Below are 13041 nucleotides of genomic sequence, written 5' to 3' on the forward strand. Positions count from 1 at the left end.
TTCGGATTTGATTTTGGGTAACCCGTGAGCATTTCGGCGTATATTGTGAAAGTTAGTACTTTAGAAGAATTTCATAAATTTGGGTTGGAAGGCATTTCAGTGTTTGTGACGACCCGACCCGTCGTCTCCTGTAATTCCATCCAATATTCCCCGTTATATGCTTATTCATGCTTCAATATGTGTACTTGGTGAATTTGAGTCAATTCGGATCGAGTTTGGTAGAAATTGGGACAAATAGTCTTTTTAATGAAGAACTAGTTTGGAAAAGTCAACCGAAAGTTGACTTGTGAGTTAGAGGTCTCGGAATTTATTTCCGATGATTCGGTTAGTTTCGAGGGATGATTTAAGGATTGGTAGCGCGATCGGAAGTGAATTCGGATGTCCGGAGGTCATTTTGAAGTCATTTGGCTAAGTATAGAAATTTAAAGGTTTTTGAGAAAAATTCGACCGGAAGGGAAAATTTTGATATCGGAGTCGGAATGCGAATCCGAAAGTTGGGGCAAGTCCGTAATGTCGAATGTGACTTGTGTGCAAAATTCCGGAATGATTTTGGTAAGGTTTGAGACACTTAATCTCTTTTAAGGAAGCTTAAGTTGGAAAAGTCAACCGAATATTGACTTATATGTTAGAGAGCTCGAAATGCGAATTTTATGGTTCGGATAGCTTCGTTAGGAGATTTGGGACTTAGGAGTGTGTCCGGAATATTTTTGTGATGACCGGTGTAGAATTAAGCTTGAATTGGCAAAGTTAGTATTTTGGCGAATTCTGGTTGATAGGTGAGATTTTGATCCGAGGGTCGGAATGGAATTCCGAGAGTTGCTATAGCTTCGTTATGTCATTTTTGACTTGTCTGCAAAATTTGAGGTCATTCGGACGTGGTTTGATTGGGTTTTTGATCAAAAATGGAATTTGGAAGTTCGTGAGATTCATAGGCTTGAATTCGATGAGGATTTGATGTTTTGATGTTATTTTGGGTGTTTCGAAGGTTGGGACAAGTTTGAATGATATTGTGGGACATGTTGATATAATTGGTTAAGGTCCCGAGGGCCTCGGGTGGATTTCGGAAGGTTAACGGAATGAAATTCGGACCAAAAAGAAAAGAAAAAGCTGCAGAAATTTCTGCTGCAATTTTCTGCAGGTCTTTGAACTGCAATCGTGGAGCGTACTTCGGAGGCCTATATCCTTTGATCTACAAGGAATTTTGAGATGGTTTAAAAACGAAAGTTGTAGCCCTCTATGTCTAGTTTCCAGAAAGCTAAAGAAATTGTAATTTGGAAATCTGTAGAGAATGTTACAGTCGATTGAATATGACTGGTGGAGCTCGTTCTCCAGAATTTTCTGATTCGGGGAGCCTACTTTAGAAGCTCATATCTCGGGATATATAAAGAGTTATATGGTGTACAACCTATCAAATTAAAGATCTTCGAGTCTAGTTTCTAAATATTCAATCCGTTGGTCATTTGGATACTTATACAAGACGTTATGGGTGTTTAAACAGAAGGTATCCGACAAGGAAAATTTTTAATAGGATGTACAACTTGTATAGCACAAGTGCAAGGTACAACTCGACGAAGCACGGGCAGATTCTTTTAAACACGGATTTGGCTTATTTCTTTCATTTCTTTCATTTGGCTTGGATTATTTTGGAGAGAATTTCAAGGGGGATTTCATCAAGCATCAAAGGTGAGTTGTTTCTACTTATTTCCAAGTTAAATACATGGATTATAGCTGAAAACTCAAGTAAATTATGGACAAAAATGGTGGTTTAGGGCTTGAAACTTAAGAGAATTAAATGGTGATTTGAGGGGTCAAATGAACTCCGATTTTTGTGAATTTGGTATGTATAGACTCGTGGCGAGATAAGGGTCGTATTGATGTAAAAATTTCTGAATTTTGAGACGTGGGCCCGGGGCTCGGGTTTTGATAATTTCGGGATTTTCGACATTTTTCGAGTCTTTTCGATTGGGTTATATTCCCTTAGCCTATTGTAACGTATTCGTTGTGGTTTTGACTAGATTTGACGCGCGAAGAGGTCGATTCAAGAGGAAAGGGCATTGCGGACTAGTCTACGGCCGATTAGAGGTGAGTAATAGATGTAAATGCTGTTCTGAGGGTTTGAAACCCCGGACTTTCACATCGTAATGCTATATTGAGGCGTGGCACGCACTCCATAGCGAGTGCGGGGTCGGATACTATTGGGGATTGTGACTTGGTCCATCCCGTGTGATGTTTATACTATATTGGTGATTGATACACATACTTCATTAATATTACGGGGCTTGATGCCATGTTTGGGGCCTTGTGCCAATTTGTAAAATCCTTCGAGGATTGATATTACTGCTTAGCATGATTTGCATATCATTTAATTTCAGTCCAAGGTTTTAAATGTTGTTTTGCAAACTCAGCCATAATTCTAAGTGTTGAAAACTTAAATGATATTTTTAAATGTATTCCGGGCTGGGAACTTCTGTTTTGTAAATGCCCAAGGGGCTTATTATATTATTTTCTGGACTAATTATAAAGTGACTTGAAACAGTGGTAACAATGACACTGTGTGATATACTTGAAACAGTGGTAACAATGACACTGTGTGATATACTTGAAATAGTGGTAACAATGACACTGGATGATATACTTGAACAGTGGTAACAATGACACTGTATGATATAAATTGGTCAGGTAACAATGGCTGACCGGTCAGGTAACAATGACTGACCAAGATATTGCGCTTGGGCTGTAGGAGCCCCTCCGGAGTCTGTACACACCCCCAGTGAGCGCCGTCGACGATAAATAAATATGGATGGCTCGGGTTGCACGCCGCAGTGGGTACTAGAATGTACCATTATATGCATTGCATTGCATTCATGTATTTCTATTTATACTGTTGTTTAGATGCTCAGTTTCATATGTTGCTGTATATTTGGATTTTAGCTTACTTTGTGTATTTACTGGATTTTCTTATCTTCGGACTGTAGTTACTTTTATTACTCACTGGGTCGGAGTATTACTCACTTTACTCCCTGCACCTTGTGTGCAGATCCAGGGCAGTCTCACGCTCAGTAGATCCAGTTGATCAGCAGATCTAGCCTCTGGGAGTATCGAGGTAGCTGCACGGCGTTCGCAGCCATTGATCTTCTCCCTCCTATCCTATATCTTTATTTCCGCATTATCACACTTTGGATATACCATGTATTAGGATGATATTCTGTATTCTAGAGGCTCAGATTCGTGATACCGGGTCCTAGTGAGATTATATTGTGTATTTTGTTAAATTCTTCACTACTTTAATCTTGCTTAATTGATATTTCTTTCCGCTATTTTTGATAAATTGGGTTAAGTATTGAATAATGGTTGGGCTTGCCTAGTAGTGTGTTGGGCTCCATCACGACTGGGATTTGGGTCGTGACAAGTTGGTATCAGAGCCTAGTACTTGGTCTCACGAGTCATGAGCCGGTTTAGTAGAGTCTCGCCGATCGGTACGGAGACGTCTGTACTTATCCTCGAGAGGCTGTCGAACCTATAGGAAAACTTCACATTCTTGAATTCTTATCGTGCGTCCTTGATTCAGCTTGAAAAGAAACTTTTGAAATTCCTTCCGCGTGATCATATGCACCAATGGGCGCTCAGTATCAGATGTATCTCGATGGCTTTGATTCCCTGATCGAGGGGCGAGGTGTAATCTCTGTGAGTTTGAAGTTAGACCAGTCTGGAGGACTTGAGGCCAAATCTTTGCCAATGGCTTGAGCACCGAGGTGCTGATTTTGTGAGCAAGTGTTTTGAACTCATATGTTCATTATTGTCCTTGTTAGCCGGAATGGCGGTTGGATATCCACGTGATGAGTATGTTAGTGTTGCGAGGTGTATTTGTACGACTTGGTAGTGGCGAAGAAGCCTACTGGATAGTAGATGAACTGTTAAGTGATTCGTTTCTTATTGTGATTTGTTGAGTAGCCCGAGTTATGGGCGCGTGAAGAATATTTTTCGTGTCTCCTAGTTAGATAAGTCTGGGAGCTGAGATCGCTTCCGTAAATGTATTATGACGAAATCGTTGAGTCAAGGAGACCACCTTGAAGGTCGAAAATATTAAAGGAAGAATATGTTCCTACTTGGTTGAATAGCCCAATAATGGAGGGTTGAAGGGTATTTTCTATGTGTTATGATTCAAATAGGTGCAACGCATGTCCATGTATCAATTTAGATTTATGTAATTGATATGCATTGTGATGCTTTGTCAAGTTGTGGATGTGTTGTTAGGATGGTTTTGGTGATTCTCTGGCAGGTGGATAGGACCAATTACAAAGGAGGCTCTGCCGAAATTTTGAAAACTTTAGGACTTAAAAAAAAAATTGGTCGCCTAGAGAGTGGGCTTAATTGTTGTGTGAGTAAATGCAAGAATTGCAGAAGAGTTAAAATTCCAGATGATTCGTGTTTCCACGAGCTTATGATGGAGTGAGTTTAATCTCACCATGATATTACGACAGCAATAGAGTATATGTGTTGTGATCTATGGCTTTGAGCCAAGTTGGGGAGCTTGCTGTTGATTAGCTGATTGCACGGTTTATTACCTGCGTGAATTCTGGTTATTGGCGTATTGGTGGGTTATTGCAGCTACGAAAAAGGACCATGAGTGGTAATTTGAATAAATGAATTGTTGGATGCATGTTATGGTTAGCCTTATTGGCTCATGTTCAGACTTGAGGGAAGATTCATGATTTATGCCTCGTATAGGTACAGGCTTCGAGGGAAGTGATCCCTCTAGGTGCTTTATCGAGAGGGTATTCATATGTTATAAAATTCAGTAGAGTTGGTTGCATTCGCGGCCAAGTCAGAGCTGAGTGGCTCTCAATAGCGGTCCTAGTTAATTCAAGAGGTAAAGTGTGGTGCCTAATGATTTTGAGTCTATAAGTACGGTTAAGAGTCAAGCTTTTGAAGCAGCTTATGAAGAAAGACACAGAATGTTCTATGATGTTTTGACTTGCGGTGTAGCATTTGAGAGACATGAAATGGTCATGGTATTTGAGACAACATGGTATCGTGATTTAAGGCCACTCGGGGTGAGTTTGGTTAAAATAAGTTAGGTGTTAAAAGGAGATATTATTATTTCTAAGGCAATCAAGGATAAATTGGAAGGAAGCAGATTGATTAGCCATAGTTGAGTTGGTATACTGGTGTCAGTGATCGGTTCGTCCAGCATGATCGAGTTATGCATATGAGGCTTGTCGGCCGTAGTGATTGATGTTATTCTGAAGCATGCTTTTGTTAGGGCCTATTATGAGTAGGCGGATCCCAGAAAGTGTTATGGTGGCTTGGACAACTACTTAGAGATTGGCATATTCGACGATTATGAGGATTCGCCTGTATGCTGCTATAGTTCTCCTAAAGTGAGTTAAATGGAAAGTCTTATGTGATGAAGTATTAGCCTATCGGCGGTTCCAGAGTTGTGATGGAAATCGCGTCTATCGTATATTGGCACGTGAGGTGCAGTGAGTGGTATGGAATTTGAAGTAAGGACCAAGGTTGCAGTTTGGTCAATGACTGTGATGTCACGATCTCGGATGAGCAGTATATGAGTTTCAGTGTTTTGAGTAAGATGGGTATTGACGTCAGTATCACCTGAGGTCGGTGTTCTGTGAGAAAGGCTTTGCATCCTGGTTAGGGATTCTTGATCGCTTTTCAGCGTTAGTGCAGCCGGTGGTTTGGATGTGCAGACCCGTTAATTATTTCGGAAGATGGTGGGAGCTTGTCCCACAGGAATATTGTATAAGTGTGACATGTAGTCACTTGATTAATTAGAAATTTAAACCAAGTATGAGGATTTTGGTAATATCATCCATTTGAGAATTTATGCCTGGAGGGCACTCTGTTTATTGGGTTATGGACCTGTGAAAGATTATTGGCCTAGCTTGGCACGATCAGGATCGACTTGAGGTCGGTGGATAGATTTAAATGTGGAAGTGAGCCTTACGTCAGGCCAGTTGTGTTTATTTCAGCAATGCGCTCTTTATGGAAGGATAGTCGCAGTCTTATTTCGTGGTCAGTTAATTCATGTAAAGATATATTGCACCGTATGAGTTGTGAGACGGCTTGGTAAATTCCTTATGTGTTGAGGTTCCGCTCAGCGGTGATGTTATATGAGCAGGATGAGACTTAGATCATGTATCGCACCTCAGTTGTGCTTGAGTTTGTAGCCTATAGCGCTATATGTTTCCTTGGGAATGATATTATGCACCTTAGTGTGTTTATGACCGATGTTCGGTATTTTGATGTGATGAGCTATTCAGCTCGACGTATATCTCCTTATGTGAGTTCTATATGTGGATCGGGTGGCACACCGCCATGGGTATGTTGTTTGGATCGGGTTGCACGCCGCAACAGTGTGATGTTCAGTTCAGTGCCCACATTTGCTTTTGTGTGTTCTGTTTCCCTGTTTTCTGAGGAAGTCTATGTTAGTGTGCGAGTTGAGTAGTTCCTTCTAGAGTTCGCCTTCCTTTTGTATCGCGTTCGAACTGATAGCATACTGGCACATTGTGGCGTCTTGTGGGATTTTTGATTATGTCTGAGGTGGCTTATTGCCTGAGCAGTTCGTACTGGGTGAGACGAGGTTACTAGATTTGGGGTCAGTGCAAACTGATTATATGAAGTATATTATAGAGCAAAGATCATTCTTTGGTTTGGGACAAGGTAATGGAACTTGTCAGGAGTGTAGATCCAATGAATTGTTGATTCAGCAGTTGGTTGTGAATTTCGGCACATCTCTTCAGTCGTATCGGTGTTGAAAAAAAAAATATTAAAAAAAAAACTAGAGCAAGACCTGTGTAGATCATGAGATGCAATGGGAGCATCAGATTCGTGGAATTTCGACTATTATGTTTAAAGAATGTTATTGTGGTTCTATGAGTAAAGTGATGCAAAGTGTGAATTCAGCAAAGTTATGCAGTCATGTTTGGGTACAGCGTGTGGAGATTGATATGGTGGTCGTATGATGGAAACAGGCTTGGCAGGGAAATTCAGGATGTTGGAATTGGGCCTAATGGCTTATTTGTTTGAATAAATAAGTATATCTATAGAATTATCGAGCTAATGTGCTCAACAGAGTAGTGGTAGCATGGGAAGGTGCATGATGTGTTAAACAAGTGATTTTGGACTACTTCAGTGTAGTTCTCAGCACGTTTGAGGACAAACGTATGTTTAAGTGGGGGAGATTGTAACGACCCGACCGGTCGTTTTGAGCTCCGGCGCGTCATTCAACAGTTTGAGGCCATGAGCGGCTTCATCTTAGGTATATTGACTTGTGTGTATGGTCAGAATTAAAATTCAGGAAGTTTGGAGTCAAATCTAAATGAAAATTCTCATTTTGAAAACTTAAAATTGAAGAAATGAACTAGGATTAGAATTTTGAGTAAACGACCTCGGAATTGGGATCTGAAAGTTCCAGCATGTTCGTATGATGATTTTTGACTTGGGCGTATGTTCGGATTTGATTTTGGGTAACCTGTGAGCATTTCGGCGTATATTGTGAAAGTTAGTACTTTAGAAGAATTTCATAAATTTGGGTTGGAAGGCATTTCAGTGTTTGTGACGACCCGACCCGTCGTCTCCTGTAATTCCGTCCTGTATTCCCCGTTATATGCTTATTCATGCTTCAATATGTGTACTTGGTGAATTTGAGTCAATTCGGATCGAGTTTGGTAGAAATTGGGACAAATAGTCTTTTTAATGAAGAACTAGTTTGGAAAAGTCAACCGAAAGTTGACTTGTGAGTTAGAGGTCTCGGAATTTATTTCCGATGATTCGGTTAGTTTCGAGGGATGATTTAAGGATTGGTAGCGCGATCGGAAGTGAATTCGGATGTCCGGAGGTCATTTTGAAGTCATTTGGCTAAGTATAGAAATTTGAAGGTTTTTGAGAAAGATTCGACCGGAAGGGGAAATTTTGATATCGGAGTCGGAATGCGAATCCGAAAGTTGGGGCAAGTCCGTAATGTCGAATGTGACTTGTGTGCAAAATTTGAAGTCATTCCGGAATGATTTTGGTAAGGTTTGAGACACTTAATCTCTTTTAAGGAAGCTTAAGTTGGAAAAGTCAACCGAATATTGACTTATGTGTTAGAGAGCTCGAAATGCGAATTTTATGGTTCGGATAGCTTCGTTAGGAGATTTGGGACTTAGGAGTGTGTCCGGAATATTTTTTTGATGACCGGTGTAGAATTAAGCTTGAATTGGCAAAGTTAGTATTTTGGCGAATTCTGGTTGATAGGTGAGATTTTGATCCGAGGGTCGGAATGGAATTCCGAGAGTTTCTGTAGCTTCGTTATGTCATTTTTGACTTGTCTGCAAAATTTGAGGTCATTCGGACGTGGTTGGTTGGGTTTTTGATCAAAAATGGAATTTGGAAGTTCGTGAGATTCATAGGCTTGAATTCGATGAGGATTTGATGTTTTGATGTTATTTTGGGTGTTTCGAAGGTTGGGACAAGTTTGAATGATATTGTGGGACATGTTGATATAATTGGTTAAGGTCCCGAGGGCCTCGGGTGGATTTCGGAAGGTTAACGGAATGAAATTCGGACCAAAAAGAAAAGAAAAAGCTGCAGAAATTTCTGCTGCAATTTTCTGCAGGTCTTTGGACTGCAATCGTGGAGCGTACTTCGGAGGCCTATATCTTTTGATCTACAAGGAATTTTGAGATGGTTTAAAAACGAAAGTTGTATCCCTTTATGTCTAGTTTCCAGAAAGCTAAAGAAATCGTAATTTGGACATCTGTAGAGAATGTTACAGTCGATTGAATATGACTGGTGGAGCTCGTTCTCCAGAATTTGCTGATTCGGGGAGCCTACTTTAGAAGCTCATATCTCGGGATATATAAAGAGTTATATGGTGTACAACCTATCAAATTAAAGATCTTCGAGTCTAGTTTCTAAATATTCAATCCGTTGGTCATTTGGATACATATACAAGACGTTATGGGTGTTTAAACAGAAGGTGTCCGACAAGGAAAATTTTTAATAGGATGTACAACTTGTATAGCACAAGTGCAAGGTACAACTCGACGAAGCACGGGCAGATTCTTTTAAACACGGATTTGGCTTATTTCTTTCATTTCTTTCATTTGGCTTGGATTATTTTGGAGAGAATTTCAAGGGGGATTTCATCAAGCATCAAAGGTGAGTTGTTTCTACTTATTTCCAAGTTAAATACATGGATTAGAGCTGAAAACTCAAGTAAATTATGGACAAAAATGGTGGTTTAGGGCTTGAAACTTAAGAGAATTAAATGGTGATTTGAGGGGTCAAATGAACTCCGATTTTTGTGAATTTGGTATGTATAGACTCGTGGCGAGATAAGGGTCGTATTGATGTAAAAATTTCTGAATTTTGAGACGTGGGCCCGAGGCTCGGGTTTTGCTAATTTCGTGTGATGTTTATACTATATTGGTGATTGATACACATACTCCATTAATATTACGGGGCTTGATGCCATGTTTGGGGCCTTGTGCCAATTTGTAAAATCCTTCGAGGATTGATATTACTGCTTAGCATGATTTGCATATCGTTTAATTTCAGACCAAGGTTTTAAATGTTGTTTTGCAAACTCAGCCATAATTCTAAGTGTTGAAAACTTAAATGATATTTTAAATTGTATTCCGGGCTGAGAAATTCTGTTTTGTAAATTCCCAATGGGCTTATTATATTATATTCTGGACTAATTATAAAGTGACTTGAAACAGTGGTAACAATGACACTGTGTGATATACTTGAAATAGTGGTAACAATGACACTGGATGATATACTTGAACAGTGGTAACAATGACACTGTATGATATAAATTGGTCAGGTAACAATGGCTGACCGGTCAGGTAACGATGACTGACCAAGATATTGCGCTTGGGCTGTAGGAGCCCCTCCGGAGTCTGTACACACCCCCAGTGAGCGTCGTCGACGATAAATAAATATGGATGGCTCGGGCTGCATGCCGCAGTGGGTACTGGAATGTACCATTATATGCATTGCATTGCATTCATGTATTTCTATTTATACTGTTGTTTAGATGCTCAGTTCCATATGTTGCTGTATATTTGGATTTTAGCTTACTTTGTGTATTTACTGGATTTTCTTATCTTCGGACTGTAGTTACTTTTATTACTCACTGGGTCGGAGTACTCACTTTACTCCCTGCACCTTGTGTGCAGATCCAGGGCAGTCTCAGGCTCAGTAGATCCAGTTGATCAGCAGATCCAGCCTCTGGGAGTATCGAGGTAGCTGCACGGCGTTCGCAGCCATTGATCTTCTCCCTCCTATCCTATCTCTTTATTTCCGCATTATCAGACTTTGGATATACCATGTATTAGGATGATATTCTGTATTCTAGAGGCTCAGATTCGTGACACCGGGTCCTAGTGAGATTATATTGTGTATTTTGTTAAATTCTTCAGTACTTTAATCTTGCTTAATTGATATTTCTTTCCGCTATTTTTGATAAATTGGGTTAATATATCAGTCTACACATCCCGGCAAGGGAGTATTCACAACACATTCTCCTTTTAAATCATTCTTCCTCAACCGTTCACATTATATGAAACTTATCAAATAAACAAGGAGCTTGTGTCACATTATTCGAATTAAAAGCAATCAAGACTCACGGTCATGCTAGACTCCGGTGCATAGATAACCGTCACCATGCCTATACACCGTACTCCACATTAGCAAGTAGCAAATATCATCCTAATCCTATTCCCTCAAGCCAAAGTTAGAACAAACACTTACCTCGAATGCTCCAAACTCAACTCACGCTTCTAGTATAGCTTTACCTCTTGATTCCACCACCAATCCGCTCGAATCTAGTCATAAGTTACTTAATCACATTAATAATTACTAAATGAATCATCCCCAATGCATGAAAATAGATTTTTCAAGGTTTTTCCCAAAAAGGTCAAAAATACCCCCGGACCCACGTGGTCGAAACTCGAGGTTCGGACCAAAACCCGGTTACCCATTCCCCCATGAATCCAAATATATGATTTGTTTTTAAATCGGACCCCAAATTGAGGTCCAACTTCTCAATTTGTAGAAAACCTAGGTTCTACCCAAAACACCCAATTTTCCCCATGAAAATCTTTGATTTGAAGTTGAAATTATGTTAAAAGATGTTAAGGAATAAAGAAATTAAGTTAGAAATCACTTACCAATCGTTTTGGAGAAAAAAAGTTGTTTGGAAAATCGCCTCTTAGGTTTTGGGTTTTTGAAAAGTGAAAAATGACTGAGATTTTCCGAACTTGTATACCTTTCTGAGGTCCTGGCGCGGACCGCACAAAAATGTGTTGCGGCCGCGCCGAGTGGGAGAAAAATTGGGGCTTCTCTGAACCCTTCCAGGGCGGACCGCACTGTTTTGGTGCGCGGCCGTACTGGTTGACCTGAAACCCTAGTCCTCAGACTCAGCCACGCGGACCGCACAGAAAGGCATCGCGGCCGCGCGGCTCCAGCGCGGACCGCGCGGAAATGACCGCGGCCGCGCTGGTGTCTGCAACACCTGAACCTGCATTTTCTTAAGTCCAAGAACTCCCGGGCCCCATTCAGAACTCACCCGAGCCCTCGGGGCTCCAAACCAAACATGCACACAACCTTAAAAATATCTTACGGACTTACTCGTGCGATCAAATCGCTAAAATAACATCATATACATAGGATCAAGCCTCAAACACATGATTTTCTTTCTTCAACTTTCATAACTCAAATTCTCCATTTTTAGTCCGAAACACGTCATATGACGTCCGTTTTTAGCCAAACTTTACAGATAGTGCTTAACACATATTTAAGACTTGTACCGGGCGTCGAAACCAAAATACGAGCCCGATACCTATATTTTCTAACCTCTTTTTCATTTCAAATTTTCATATCAAATTTCAGAAAAACAATTTCTTTCAAAAATTCATTTCTCGGGCTTGGGACCTCAGAATTTGATTCCGGGCACACGCCCTAGTCCCATATTTTTCTACGGACCCTCCGGGACCGTCGAATCACAGGTCCGGGTCAGTTTACCCAAAATGTTGACCGAAGTCAACATTATGCATATTAATACTAAAATTCATCAAATGTTTCACATAATTCACATATTCTAACATAAAAACTTTCCGGCTACGCGCCTGAACTGCGCACGCCAATCGAGGCAACTAAAAGCGAGGTTTTCAAGGCCTCGAAAGCGCGGAAAAAGGAAGAACTACGGTGATGACCCTTCGGGTCGTCACATTCTCCACCTCTAAAACAACCGTTCGTCCTCGAACGGACAAAAGAAAGAAGTACCTGAGTCGGGAAATAAATGAGGATAACGGCTCCGCATATTGGACTCGGACTCCTAGGTCGATGCCTTAGGAGGCTGACCTCTCCACTGAACACGCACCGAAGGAAAACTCTTCGACCTCAACTGTGGAACCTGCCGGTCTAGAATAGCCATCGGCTCCTGCTCATATGACAGATCCTTGTCCAATTGGACAGTGCTGAAATCCAACACGTATGATGGATCTCCGCGATACTTCCGGAGCATAGATACATGAAACACGGGATGCACAACTGACAAGCTAGGTGGCAAGGCAAGTCTATAAGCCACCTCTCCCACACGATCAAGAATCTCAAATGGACCGATGAACCTAGGGCTGAGCTTGCCCTTCTTCCCAAATCTCATCACGCCCTTCATAGGCGATACACGGAGCAATACCCGCTCACCGACCATGAAAGCAACATCTCTGATCTTGCAGTCTGCATAACTCTTCTATCTGGAATGATCTGTACGAAGTCTATCGTGAATAATCCTGACCTTGTCCAAGGCCTCCTGAACCATATCCGTACCCAATAATCGAGCCTCTCCCGGCTCAAACCATCCAACTGGAGACCGACATCTCCTACCATACAACGCCTCATACGGAGCCATCTGAATGCTGGACTGGTAGCTGTTGTTGTAGGCGAACTCTGCTAAAGGCAAAAACTGGTCCCACGAGCCTCCAAAATCAATGACACAGGCTCAGAGCATGTCCTCAAGAATCTGAATAGTCC

The 13041-nt window shown here is 41.0% G+C and overlaps 1 long non-coding RNA gene across 1 annotated transcript; it reads left to right on the plus strand.

Moving 5' to 3' along the window:
• Positions 1 to 1660: 1660 nt before the first annotated feature.
• LOC138876547 (uncharacterized) lies at positions 1661 to 10331 on the plus strand. The gene is made up of 3 exons (XR_011401882.1): positions 1661 to 1683; positions 2016 to 2082; positions 10188 to 10331. It is a non-coding gene; the product is annotated as an uncharacterized lncRNA (long non-coding RNA).
• Positions 10332 to 13041: the final 2710 nt, after the last annotated feature.

This window comes from Nicotiana sylvestris, chromosome 8 (genome assembly GCF_000393655.2).
Source record: "Nicotiana sylvestris chromosome 8, ASM39365v2, whole genome shotgun sequence".
In the NCBI taxonomy this organism is placed as follows: Eukaryota; Viridiplantae; Streptophyta; class Magnoliopsida; order Solanales; family Solanaceae; genus Nicotiana; species Nicotiana sylvestris.